Genomic DNA, 14813 nt, shown 5'->3' on the forward strand with positions numbered 1-14813 from the left:
AGGGGTTAGTGCGCCACAGCTAGCCGGCAGGGAGTCCAGGAAAAAGTCTGGAGCTGCTGAAGAGGCAAGAGACTTTTTCTTGCCTCTTTGTTTCCTGGTGCATGAGGACAGGGGATTCAGAGTGCCACCTAAATGAGCCCCAGAGACGGGCGCGAGCCGCGGCTATCTGCATGCACCCCAGAGACGGGCATGAGACGCTAAGGCTGCGGCTGCCACCACCAAGAAGCCTGTGTGTGAGCACAGGGCACTATCCACACCTTCCCCTGGCCTACCACTGCCAGGGTCTCGTGATCCAGGGACAACTTCCCTGGGAGAACACACAGCACGCCTCAGGCTGCTGCAACGTCACGCCGGCCTCTGCCGCTGCAGGCTCGCCCCGCACCTGTACCCCTCCCTCCCCCCGGCCTCAGTGAGCCACAGCTCCCGAAGCAGCTGCTTCTTTAACCCCGTCCTGTGTGAGCGAAGAACAGACACCCTCAGGTGACCTACACGGAGAGGCGGGTCCAAATCCAAAGCTGAACCCCGGGAGCTGTGCGAACAAAGAAGAGGAAGGGAAATTTCTCCCAGCAACCTCAGGAGCAGCGGATTAAAGCTCCACAGTCAACTTGATGTACCCTGTATTTGTGGAATACCTGAACAAAAAACGAATCATCCCAAACTGAGGAGGTGGACTTTGGGAGCAAGATATATTATTTTTTACCCTTTTCCTCTTTTTGTGAGTGTGTATGTATATGCTTCTGTGTGAGATTTTGTCTGTATAGCTTTGCTTTCACCATTTGTCCTAGGGTTCTGTCCATCCATTTTTTGTTTTTTGTTTTTTTTTTTTTACTTAAAAAAATTTTTTTCTTATAATTATTTTTTATTTTAATAAGTTTATTTTATTTTATCTTACTTTATTTTATTTCATTTTACTTTACCCTATTTCTTTCTTTCTTTATTTCTATTTTTTCTACCTTTTATTCTGAGCCGTGTGGTTGAAAGGCTCTTGGTGCTCCAGCCAGGAGTCAATGCTGTGCCTCTGAGGTGGGAGAGCCAACTTCAGGACACTGGTCCACAAGAGACCTCCCAGCTCCACATAATATCAAATGGCGAAAATCTCCCAGAGATCTCCATCTCAATGCCAAGACCCAGCTTCACTCAAAGAACAGCAAGCTACAGTGCTGGACACCCTATGCAAAACAACTAGCAAGACAGGAACACAGCCCCATCCATTAGCAGAGAGGCTGCCTAAAATCATAATAAGGCCACAGACACCCCAAAACACACCCCAGACGTGGACCTGCCCACCAGAAAGACAAGATCCAGCCTCATCCACCACAACACAGGCACTAGTCCCCTCCACCAGGAAGCCTACACAACCCACTGAACCAACCTAAGCCACTGGGGACAGACACCAAAAACAACAGGAACTACGAACCTGCAGCCTGTGAAAAGGAGACCCCAAACACAGTAAGATAAGGAAAAAGGGAAGACAGAAAAACACAGAGCAGATGAAGGAGCAGGGTAAAAACACACCAGGCCTAACAAATGAAGAGGAAATAGGCAGTCTACCTGAAAAAGAATTCAGAATAATGAGAGTAAACATGATCCAAAATCTTGGAAATAGAATAGACAAAATGCAAGAAATATTTAACAAAGACCTAGAAGAACTAAAAAGGAACCAAGCAACGATGAAAAACACAATAAATGAAAATAAAAATACTCTAGAAGGGATCAATAGAAGAATAACTGAGGCAGAAGAATGGAGAAGTGACCGGGAAAATAAAATACTGTAAATAACTACTGCAGAGCAGAATAAAGAAAAAAGAATGAAAAGAACTGAGGACAGTCTCAGAGACCACTGGGACAACATTAAATGCACCAACAATCGAATTTTAGGGGTCCCAGAAGAAGAAGAGAAAAAGAAAGGGACTGAGAAAATATTTGAAGAGATTATAGTTGGAAACTTCCCTAATATGGGAAAGGAAATAGTTAATCAAGTCTTGGAAGCACAGAGAGTCCCATACATGATAAATCCAAGGAGAAACACGCCAAGACACATATTAATCAAACTTTCAAAAATTAAATATAAAGAAAACATATTAAAAGCAGCAAGAGAAAAACAACAAATAACACAAAAGGAAATCCCCATAAGGTTAACAGCTGATTTTTCAGCAGAAACTCTGCAAGCCAGAAGGGAGTGGCAGGACATATTAAAAGTGATGAAGGAGAAAAACCTACAACCAAGATTACTCTACCCAGCAAGGATCTCATTCAGATTTGATGGAGAAATTACAAGCTTTACAGACAAGTAAAAGCTAAGAGAATTCAGCACCACCAAACCAGCTGTACAACAAATGCTAAAGGAACTTCTCGAGGCAAGAAACACAAGAGAAGGAAAACACCTACAGTAACAAACCTAAAACATTTAAGAAAACGGGAATAGGAACATACATATCGATAATTACCTTAAATGTAAATGGATTAAATGCTCCCACCAAAAGACACAGACTGGCCAAATGGATACAAAAACAAGACCCATATATATGCTGTCTACAAGAGACCCACTTCAGACCTAGGGACACATACAGACTGAAAATGAGGGGATGGAAAAAGATATTCCATGCAAATGGAAATCAAAAGAAAGCTGGAGGAGGAATTCTCATATCAGACAAAATAGACTTTAAAATAAAGACTATTACAAGAGACAAAGAAGGACACTACATAATAATCAAGGAATCGATCCAAGAAGAAGATAAAACAATTGTAAATACTTATGCACCCAACATAGGAGTACCTCGATACATGAGGCAAATACTAACAGCCATAAAAGGGGAAATCGACAGCAACACAATCATAGTAGGGGACTTTAACACCCCACTTTGACCAATAGACAGATCATCCAAAATGAAAATAAATAAGAAAACACAAGCTTTAAATGATACATTAAACAAGATGGACTTAATTGATATTTATAGGACATTCCACCCAAAAACAACAGAATACACCTTTTTCTCAATTGCTCATGGAAAGAATGTTCAACATCATTAATCATTAGAGAAATGCAAATCAAAACTACAATGAGATATCATCTCACACCAGTCAGAATGGCCATCATCAAAAAATCTAGAAACAATAAATGCTGGAGAGGGTGTGGAGGAAAGGGAACACTCTTGCACTGTTGGTGGGAATGTAAATTGATACAGCCACTATGGAGAACAGTATGGAGGTTCCTTAAAAAACTACAAATAGAACTACCATACGACCCAGCAATCCCACTACTGGGCATATACCCTGAGAAAACCATAGTTCAAAAAGAGTCATGTACCAAAATGTTCATTGCAGCTCTATTTACAATAGCCAGGACATGGAAGCAACCTAAATGTCCATCGACAGATGAATGGATAAAGAAGATGTGGCACATATATACAATGGAGTATTACTAAGCCATAAAAAGAAATGAAATGGAGGTATTTGTAATGAGGTGGATGGAGTTAGAGTCTGTCATACATAGTGAAGTAAGTCAGAAAGAGAAGAACAAATAACAGTATGCTAACACATATATATGGAATCTAAGGGAAAAAAAAAGGTCATGAAGAACCTAGTGGCAAGATGGGAATAAAGACACAGACCTACTAGAGAATGGACTTGAGGATATGGGGAGGAGGAAGGGTAAGCTGTGACAAAGTGAGAGAGTGTCATGGACATATATACACTACCAAATGTAAAATAGATAGCTAGTGGGAAGTAGCCGCATAGCAAAGGGAGATCAGCTCGGTGCTTTGTGACCACCTAGAGGGGTGGGATGGGGAGGGTGGGAGGGAGGGAGTTTCAAGAGGGAAGAGATATGGGAACATATGTATATGTATAACTGATTCACTTTGTTATAAAGCAGAAACTAACACACCATTGTAAAGCAATTATACTTCAATAAAGATGTTTAGAAAAAAAAACTAAAAATAGAACTACCATACGACCCAGCAATCCCACTACTGGGCATATACCCTGAGCAAACCATAATTCAAAAAGAGTCATGTACCAAAATGTTCATTGCAGCTCTATTTACGATAGCCAGGACATGGAAGCAACCTAAGTGTCCATCATCGGATGCATGGATAAAGAAGATGTGGCACATATATACAATGGAATATTACTCAGCCATAAAAAGAAACGAAATGGAGTTATTTGTAGTGAGGTGGATGCAGTTAGAATCCGTCATACAGAGTGAAGTAAGTCAGAAAGAGAAAAACAAATACAGTATGCTAACACATATATATGGAATCCAAGGGGGAAAAAAAGGGTCATGAAGAACCTAGTGGCAAGACAGGAGTAAAGACACAGAACTACTGGAGAATGGAGTTGAGGATATAGGGAGGGGGAAGGGTAAGCTGTGACAAAGTGAGAGAGTGGCATGGACATATATACGCTACCAAACGTAAAATAGATAGCTAGTGGGAAGCAACCGCACAGCACAGGGAGATCAGCTCTGTGCTTTGTGACCACCTAGAGGGGTGGGAGAGGGAGAGTGGGAGGCAGGGAGATGCAAGAGGGAAGAGATATGGGAACATATGTATATGTATAACTGATTTACTTTGTTATAAAGTAGAAATTAACACACCATTGTAAAGCAATTATACTCCAATAAAGATGTTAAAAAAAAAAAAAACAAAGGATGAAAAGAGAGTGCTACCAAGGGAAGGGGAGCTGCATTTTTATGCTATAAAGTTTTTATACATCAATTGATATTCAAGATCTTCATGACAAAAAAAAACCTAAAACATTCATCTTCTGTGTATGAACTATTAATTGACAATAACCTTAAGACTAGCTTTCCTTTATTTTTAAAATAAGGATGTAAGATACTAAGAATGAAACTTGCATGACTACCTTTCATTAAAATACATCCAGCCTCTTACCTAAAGTTAAATATTTATAATAAACACAAACATTTATCTTTCAAAAAAGATTCTATATTAGATATACACACAAAAAAGAAAAAGCAATCCAAACACAACAATAAAGATAGTCATCAAATCACAAGAGAAGAGAAAAAGAGGAAGGGAAGAAAAAAACCTACAAAGACAAATCCAAAATAATTAACAAAATGGCAATAAGAACATATATAACAGTAATTAACTTAAATGTAAATGGATTAAATGCTCTAACCATAAGACATAGAGTGACAGAATGGATACAAAAACAATACCCATATATATGCTGTCTATACGACACCCATTTCAGATCTAGGGGCACATACTGAAATTGAGGGGATGGAAAAAGGTATTCCATGCAAAAATAAATCAAAAGAAAGCTGGAGGAGCAATACTCATCTCTGACAAAATAGGCTTTAAAGTATAGACTGTTAAAACAGACAAAGAAGGACACTACATAATGATCAATGGATCAGTCCAAGAAGAAGAAGATATAAAGATTATAAATATATATGCAATCAACATAGGAACACCTCAGCATATAAGGCAAATGCTAACAGCCATAAAAGGAGAAACACACACTAAAACAATAATTGTGTGGGAATTTAACACCCCACTTACACCAATGGACAGATCATCCAGACAAAAAATCAATAAGGAAAGACAGACCTTAAATAACACATTAGACCAGATGGACATAATTGATATTTATAGAGCATTCCATCTGAAAGCAGCAGAATGCACATTCTTTACAAGTGCACATGAAACATTCTACAGGGTACATCACATGATGGGCCATAAAGCAAGCCTCAGTAAATTTAAGAAAATTGACATCATATCAAGCATCTTTTCAGATCACAATGCTATGAGATCAGAAATCAACTACAACAAAAAAACTGTAAAAAACACAAACATATGGAGGCTAAAAAATATGCTACTTCACAACCAATGGATCACTGAAGAAATCAAAGAGGAAATCAAAATATACCTAGAGACAAATGACAATGAAAACACAACAATCCAAAACCTATGGGACCAGCAAAAGCAGTTCTAAGAGGGAAGTTTACAGCAATAATATCTTACCTATGGAAACAAAAAAATCCCAAATAAACAAGGTAAATTTACACCTAAAGCAACCAAAGAAGAAAAAAAATAGCCAAAGTTAGTAGAAGGAAAGAAATCATAAAGACCAGAGAAGAAATATATGAACTAGAGATGAAGAAAATAATAGAAAAGATCAATGAAACTGAAAGCTGATTCTTTGAAAAAATAAACAAAATTGATAAACCTTTAGCCAGACTCATCAAGAAAAACAGGGAGAGGACTAAAATCAATAAAAGTAGAATTGAAAACAAAGTTACAACTGAAACCTCATAAATGCAAAGTAACATAAGAGACAACTACAAGCAAATATATGCCATTAAAATGGACAACCAAAAAGAAATGGACAAATTCACTGATTCACTTTGTTATAAAGCAGAAACTAACACACCATTGTAAAGCAATTATACTTCAATAAAGATGTTAAAAAAAAAACTAAAAATAGAACTACCATACGACCCAGCAGCATTGAACATGACACAAACAGATGAAAAGATATACCATGTTCTTGGATTGGAAGAATCTATTTGGTCAAAATGACTATACTATCCAAGGTAATCTACAGGTTCAATGCAATCCCTACCAAATTACCAATGGCATTTTTTGCAGATCTAGAACAACAACAAAAAAATCTTAAAGGTTGTATGGAAACACAAAAGACCCCGAATAGCCAAAGCAATCTTAAGAAACCAAAACCAAGCTGGAGGAATCAGGCGCCCTAACTTCATGCTACACTATACAGCTAAAAGAATCAAAAGAGGATGGTACTGGCACAAAGAAAGACTTCTAGATCAATGGAACAAGATAGAAAGCCCAGAAATAAAACCACACACCTAGAGGCAATTACTCTATGACAAAGGAGGCAAGAATACAGAATGGAGAAATGACAGTCTCATCAATAAGAGGTGCTGGGAAAACTTGAAAGCCACATGTAAAAGAATGAAATCAGAACACTCTAACACCATACAAAAAAATAAACAAAGGGGACCTAACTCAACTCAAAAGCTGTTGCACAGAAAAGGAAACCATAAAGAAAATGAAAAAACAACCCACAGAATGGGAGAAAAGATTTCCAAATGATGTAACTGACAAGGGGTTGATATCCAAAATGTACAAAAAGCTCATGCAGTTCAATATCAAAAAAACAAGCAACCCAATCAAAAAATGGGCAGAAGATCTAAATAAACATTTCTACAAAGAAGACATACAGATGGCCAAAGAGCACATGAAAAGATGCTGAACATCTTTAATTATTAGAGAAATGCAAATCAAAACTGTAATGAGGTATCACCTCACACTGGTCAAAAAGTCTACAAGCGCTGGAGAAGGTGTGGAGAAAAGGAAACCCTCCTACACTGTTCGTGGGAATGTACAGCCACTATGGAGGACAGTACAGAGGTTCCTTAAAGAAACTAAATATAGAACTACTATACAATCCAGCAATCCCACTCCTGGGCATGTATCTGGAGAAAAACATACTTCAGGAAGGTATATGTAGCCCAGTATTCATTGCAGCACTATTTACAATAGCCAAGACATGGAAGCAACCTAAATGTCCATAAACAGAAGAATGGATAAAAAAGATGTGGTACATATATACAATGGAATATTACTCAGCCATAAAAAAATGAAATAATGCCATTTGCAGCAAAATGGATGGACCTACGGATTATCATACTAAGTGAAGTAAGTCAGATACAGAAAGACAAATATCATATGATATCACGTAAATAGGGAATCTAAAAAAATGATACAAATAAACTTATTTACAAAACAGAAACAGAGTCACAGACATAGAATACAAACTTATACTTACCAAAGAGGAAAGGTGGGGGGAGGGATAAATTAGGAGCTTGGGATTAACATATACACACTACTCTATACGAAATAGGTAATCAACAAGGACCTACTGTATAACACAGGGAACTCTACCCAATACTATGTAATAACCTATATGGGAAAAGAATCTGAAAAAGAATAGATATATGTATATGTAAAACTGACTCACTTTGCTGTACACCTGCAACTAACACAACATTGTAAATCAATTATAATCCAATATAAAATAAAATTTCTTTAAATAAATAAAAAAATTTTAAAAAGATTCTCTCTTTGTTGCTGTCTGTTGACATTTTGGTTGTGGTGGCTGTAAGCATGTATCTCTCACACTTTGTCTTCCTTTGAGTTTGCTGAACTTGTTGGACGAGGATATTAATGTTTTTGAACCATATTTTGCAAGCTTTTGGTCATTGCTTCTTCAAATAATCATTGGTACCCTTGCACGCTCTCTGCTTCTTCTGGTACTCCCATTATACATGTGCTGTTATGTTTAACGGTATTCCATGACCTCTGAAATTCTGTTCATTTTCTTAATTATTTTTTCTTTCTTTACCTCAGAATGAATATTCTCAATTCATCTGTGTATAAGTGCACCAATTCTCTTTTCTCCCCATACCCTGTAGTGAATTTTTCATTTCAGTTACTGTACTTTTCAACCACACAATTTTTCAGTGGTGGTTCCTTTTTACTAATTAAATAAATTACAATTTAATTTTTATATAAATATATTTAAACTAGCTAATTGAAAATCTTTTTCAAGATTGGTTTAACATGGTGGGGTAGAAGGATGTGCTCTCACTCCCTCTTGCGACAGCACCGGAATCACAACTAACTGCTGAACAATCATCGACAGGAAGACAGTGGAACTCACCAAAAAAGATAGCCCACATTCAAAGATAAAGGAGAAGCCACAAAGAGACGGTACAAGGGGCACAATCACAATAAAATCAAATCCCATAACTGCTGGGTGGGTGATTCACAAACTGGAGAACACTTATACCACAGAAGTCCACCCACTGGAGTGAAGGATCTGAGCCCCAAGTCAGGCTTCCCAACATCGGGGTCCGGAAATGGGAAGAGGAATTCCTAGAGAATCAGACTTTGAAGGCTAGTGTGATTTGATTACAGGACTACTACAAGACTGGGGGAAAGAGAGACTCCACTCTTGGAGGGCACACACAAACTAGTGTGCCCATCAGGACCCAGAGGAAGGAGCAATGACCCCATAGGAGACTGAACCAGACCTACATGCTACTGTTGGAGGGTCTCCTACACAGGTGGGGGCTGCCTGTGGCTCACCAAGAGGACAAGGACACTGGCAGCAAAAGTTCCGGGAAGTACTCACTAGCATGAGCCCACCCACAGTCCACCATTAGACCCACCAAAGAGCCCATGTAGGCTCCAGTGTTGGGTTGCCTCAGGCCAAATGACCAATAGGGAGGGAACCCAGCCACACCCATTAACAGTCAAGTGGATTAAAGTTTTACTGAGCTCTGCCCACCAGAGCAACAGCCAGCTCTACCCACCACCACTCCCTCCCATCAGGAAACTTGCAAAATCCTCTTAGATAGCCTCATCCACCAGAGGGCAGACAGCAGAAGCAAGAAGGACTACAATCCTGCAGGCTGTGGAACAAAAAACACATTCACAGAAACACAGACAAGATGAAAGGCAGAGGGCTATGTACCAGATGAAGGAACAAAATAAAACCCCAGAAAAACAACTAAATGAAGTGGAGAGAGGCAAACTTCCAGAAAAAGAATTCACAATAATGAGAGTGAAGATGATCCAGGACCTCAGAAACAGATCGAGAAGATGCAATAAATGTTTAACAAACACCTAGAAGAATTAAAGAACAAACAAACAGAGATGAAAACTGCAATAACTGAAATGAAAAATACACTAGATGGAATCAACAGGAAAATAACTGAGGCAGAAGAATGTATAAGTGACCTGGAAGACAGAATGGTGGATTTCAATGCTGTGGAACAGAAAAAAAAATAAAAAAGAATGAAAACAAATAAAGACAGTCCAAAACACCTCTGGGACAACATTAAACGCACCAACATTTGCATTATAGGGGTCCCAGAAGGAGAAGACAGAGAGAAAGGACCAGAGAAAATATTTGAAGAGATTATACTCAAAAACTTCACTAATATGGGAAAGGAAATATCCACCCAAGTCCAGGAAGCGCAGAGAGTCCCATACAGGATAAACCCAAAGAGAAACACGCTGAGACACATAGTAATCAAATTGGAAAAAAATAAAGACAAAGAAAAATTATTGAAAGCAGCAAGGGAAACACGACAAATAACATACAAGGGAACTCCCATAAGGTTAACAGCTGATTTCTCAGCAGAAACTCTAAAAGCTGGAAGGGAGTGGCATGACATATTTAAAGTGATGAAAGGGAAGAACCTACAACCAAGATTACTCTACCCGGCAAGGGTCTCATTCAGGTTCAATGGAGAAATCAAAAGCTTTACAGACAAGCAAAAGCTAAGAGAATTCAGCACCACCAAAACAGCTCTACAGCAAATGATAAAGGAACATCACTAAGTGGGAAACACAAGAGAAGAAAAGGACCTACAAAAACAAACCCAAAACAATTAAGAAAATGGTAATAGGAACATACATGTCAATAATTGCCTTGAACGTGAATGTATTAAATGCTCCAACCAAAAGACACAGGCTCGCTGAATGGATACAAAAACAAGACCCATATATATGCTGTCTACAGGACACCCACTTCAGACCTAGGGACACATACAGATTGAAAGTGAGGGAACAGAAAAAGATATTCTGTGCAAACAGATATCATAGAAAGCTGGAGTAGCAATACTCATACCAGATAAAAGAGATTTTAAAATAAAGAATGTTAAAAGAGACAAGGAAGGACACTACATAATGATCAAGGGATCAATCCAAGAAGAAGATATAACAATTATAAATATATATGGACCCACTATAGGAGCACCTCAATATATAAGGCAAATGCTAACAGCTATGAAAGAGGAAATCGACAGTAACACAAGAATACTAGGGGACTTTAACACCTCACGTACTCCAATGGAAAGATCATCCAGAAAGAAAATTAATAAGAAAACATAAGCTTTAAATTACAAAATAGACCAGATGATTTAATTGATATTTATAGGGAATTCCATGCGAAAACAGCAGATTACACTTTCTTCTCAAGTGTGCATGGAACATTCTCCAGGATAGATCACATCTTGGGTCACAAAACAAGCGTCAGAAAATTTAAGAAAACTTAAATCATATCAAGCGTCTTTTCTGATCACAATGCTATGAGATTAGAAATCAATTTCAGGGAAAAAAACGTAAAAAACACAAACACAAGGAGCCTAAACAATACGTTAGTAAATAACCAAGAGATCACTGAGGAAATGAAAGGGAAAGTCAAAAAATACCTAGAGACAAATGACAATGAAATACGATGATCCAAAACCTATGGAATGCAGCAAAAGCAATTCTAAGAGGGAAGTTTATAGCAATACAAGCCTACCTCAAGAAACAAAAAAAAAATCTCAAATAAACAATCTAACCATACACCTAAAGGAACTAGAGAAAGAAGAAAAAACAAAACCCAAAGTTAGCAGAGGAAAGAAATCTTAAAGATCAGAGCAGAAATAAATGAAATAGAAACAAAGAAAACAATAGCAAAGATCAATAAAACTAAGAGCTATTTCTTTGAGAAGATAAACAAAATTGATAAACGATTGGCCAAACTCATCAAGAAAATGAGGGAGAGGATCAAATTAATAAAATTAGAAAGGAAAAAAGAGATGTTACAACAGACACCACAGAAACACAAATCATCCAAAGAGAATACTACAAGCGACTGCCAAAAGAGTGGACAACCTGGAAGAAATGGACAAATTCTTAGAAAGGTATAACCTTCCAAGACTGAACCAGGAAGAAACAGAAAATATGAACAGACCAATCACAAGTAATGAAATTGAAACTGTGATTAAAAATCTTCCAACAAACAAAAGTCCAGGACCAGATGGCTTCACAGGTGAATTCTAGCAAACATTTAGAGAAGAGCTAACACCCATCCTTCTCAAACTCTTCCAAAAAATTGCAGAGGAAGGAACACTCCCAAACTCATTCTATGAGGCCACCATCACCCTGTTACCAGAATCAAAGATACTACAAAAAAAGAAAATTACAGACCAATATCACTCATGAATATAGATGCAAAAATTCTCAACAAAATACTAGCAGACAGAATCCAACAACACATTAAAAGGATCATCTGCCAATGTCAACTGGGATTTATCCCAGCGATGCATGGATTCTTCAATATATGCAAATCAATCAATGTGATACACCATGTTAACAAATTGAAGAATAAAAACAATATGATCATCTCAATATTTTCAGAAAAAGCTTTTGACAAAATTCAAAACCCATTTATGATAAAAACTCTCCAGAAAGTGGGCATAGAGGGAACCTACCTCAACATAATAAAGGCCATATATGACAAACCCACAGGAAACATCATTCTCAGTGCTGAAAAACTGAAAGCATTTCCTCTATGATCAGGACTAACACAAGGATGTCCACTCTCACCACTATTATTCAACACAGTTTTGGAAGTCCTAGCCATGGCAATCAGAAGAAAAAGAAGTAAAAGGAATACAAATTGGAAAAGAAATAAAACTGTCACTGTTTGCAGATGACATGATACTATACATAGAGAATCCTAAAGATGCCATCAGAAAACTACTAGAGCTAATCAATTAATTTGGTAAAGTTGAAGGATACAAAATGAATGCACAGAAATCTCTTGCATTCCTACACAATAATGATAAGAAATCTGAAAGAGAAATTAAAGAAACACTCCCATTTACCACTGCAACAAAAAGAATAAAATACCTAGGAATAAACCTACCCAGGGAGACAAAAGACCTCTATCCAGAAAACGATAAGACACTGATGAAAGAAATTAAAGATGATACAAACAGTTGGAGAGATATACCATGTTCTTGGTTTGGAAGAATCAATATTGTAAAAATGATATACTACCCAAAGCAATCTACAGATTCAATGCAATCCCTATCAAACTACCAGTGGCATTTTTTACCAAACTAGAACAAATCATCTTAAAATTTGTATGGAGACACAAAAGACCCCGAATAGCCAAAGCGGTCTTGAGGGAAAAAAACGGAGCTGGAGGAATCAGACTCCCTGACTTCAGACTATACCACAAAGCTACAGTAATCAAGAAAATATGGTACTAGCACAAAAACAGAAACATAGATCAATGGAACAAGATAGAAAGCCCAGAGGTAAACCCACACACCTATGGTCAACTAATCTATGACAATGGAGGCAAAGATATATAATGGAGAAAAGACAGTCTCTTCAATAAGTGGTGCTGGGAAAACTGGAAAGCTACATGTAAAAGAATGAAATTAGAATACTCCCTAACACCATACACAAAAATAAACTCAAAATGGATTAGAGATCTAAATGTAAGATCAGACACTATAAAACTCTTAGAGGAAAACAGAGGAAGAACACTCTTTGACATAAATCACAACAAGGTCTTTTTTGATCCACCTCCTAGAGTAATGGAAATAAAAACAAAAATAAACAAATGGGACCTAATGAAACTTAAAAGCTTTTGCACAGCAAAGGAATCCATAAACAAGACGATAAAACAACCCTCAGAATGGGAGAAAATATTTGCAAACGAATCAACGGACAAAGGATTAATCTCCAAAATATATAAACAGCTCATGCAGCTCAATATTAAAGAAACAAACAACGCAATGCAAAAATGGGCAGAAGACCTAAATAGACATTTCTCCAAAGAAGACCTACAGATGGCCAAGAAGCACATGAAAAGCTGCTCAACATCACTAATTATTAGAGAAATGAAAATCAAAAATGCAGTGAGGTATCACCTCACACCAGTTAGAATGGGCTTCATTAGAAAATCTACAAACAAATGCTGGAGAGGGTGTGGAGAAAAGGGAACCCTCTTGCACTGTTGGTGGGAATGTAAACTGATACAGCCACTTTGGAGAACAGTATGGAGGGTCCTTAAAAAACTGAAAATAGAATTACCATATGATCTAACAATCCCACTACTGGGCATATACCCTGAGAAAACCATAATTCAAAAAGAGACATGCACCCCAATGTTCATTGCAGCACTATTTACAATAGCCAGATCATGGAAGCAACTTAAATGTCCATCGACAGATGGATGGATAAAGAAGATATGGTACATATATACAATGGAATATTATTCATCCATACAGAGGAACGAAATTGGGTCATTTGTAGAGACGTGGATGCATCTAGAGACTGTCATACAGAGTGAAGTAAGTCAGAAAGAGACAAACAAATATTGTATATTAATGCATATATGTGGAATCTAGAAAAATGGTATAGATGAACCAGTTTGCAGGGCAGAACTGGAGACACAGATGTAGAGAACAAACGTATGGACACCAAGGGGGCAAAGTGTTGGGGGGGGTGGTGATGAAATGGGAGATTGGGATTGACATATATACACTAATATGTATAAAATGGATAACTAGTAAGAACCTGCTGCATAAAAAAATAAATAAAATTAAATTAAAAATTAAAAAAAAAGAAAATTTTTTTCTATGAAGTCCAATGATTTTGTTTCCTCAGGGACAGTCTCTATTTAATTTTTTTTCTGTGTTGATAGGTCATGATGTATTTCTTTGCATGTCTCATGTTTTTGTTGTTGAAAAGTGAGCATTTTAAATAATACAATGTGACAACTTTAGAAATCAGAACACCCCTCCTTCCTTGTTGTTGCTGTTCACTTACTGACTTTGTGCACTAATTCTATAAAATCTGTGTTCTTTGTCATATAAAGCCACTGAAATCTCTAGTCAGATGGCTTAGTGGTCAGCTAATGATTGGACAGAGATTTATTAAAATGGTTTAAACCAA

At 37.4% G+C, this 14813-nt stretch overlaps 1 protein-coding gene across 5 annotated transcripts in view; it reads right to left on the reverse strand.

The window, feature by feature from the left end:
* Window positions 1-14813, reverse strand: part of OPHN1 (oligophrenin 1) — a 617232-nt gene that overhangs the window by 386429 nt on the left and 215990 nt on the right. The gene's annotated exons all lie outside the window — the stretch shown is intronic.

The sequence above is a fragment of the Balaenoptera borealis genome (genome assembly GCF_965194805.1).
Source record: "Balaenoptera borealis genome assembly, chromosome: X".
NCBI lineage: Eukaryota > Metazoa > Chordata > Mammalia > Artiodactyla > Balaenopteridae > Balaenoptera > Balaenoptera borealis.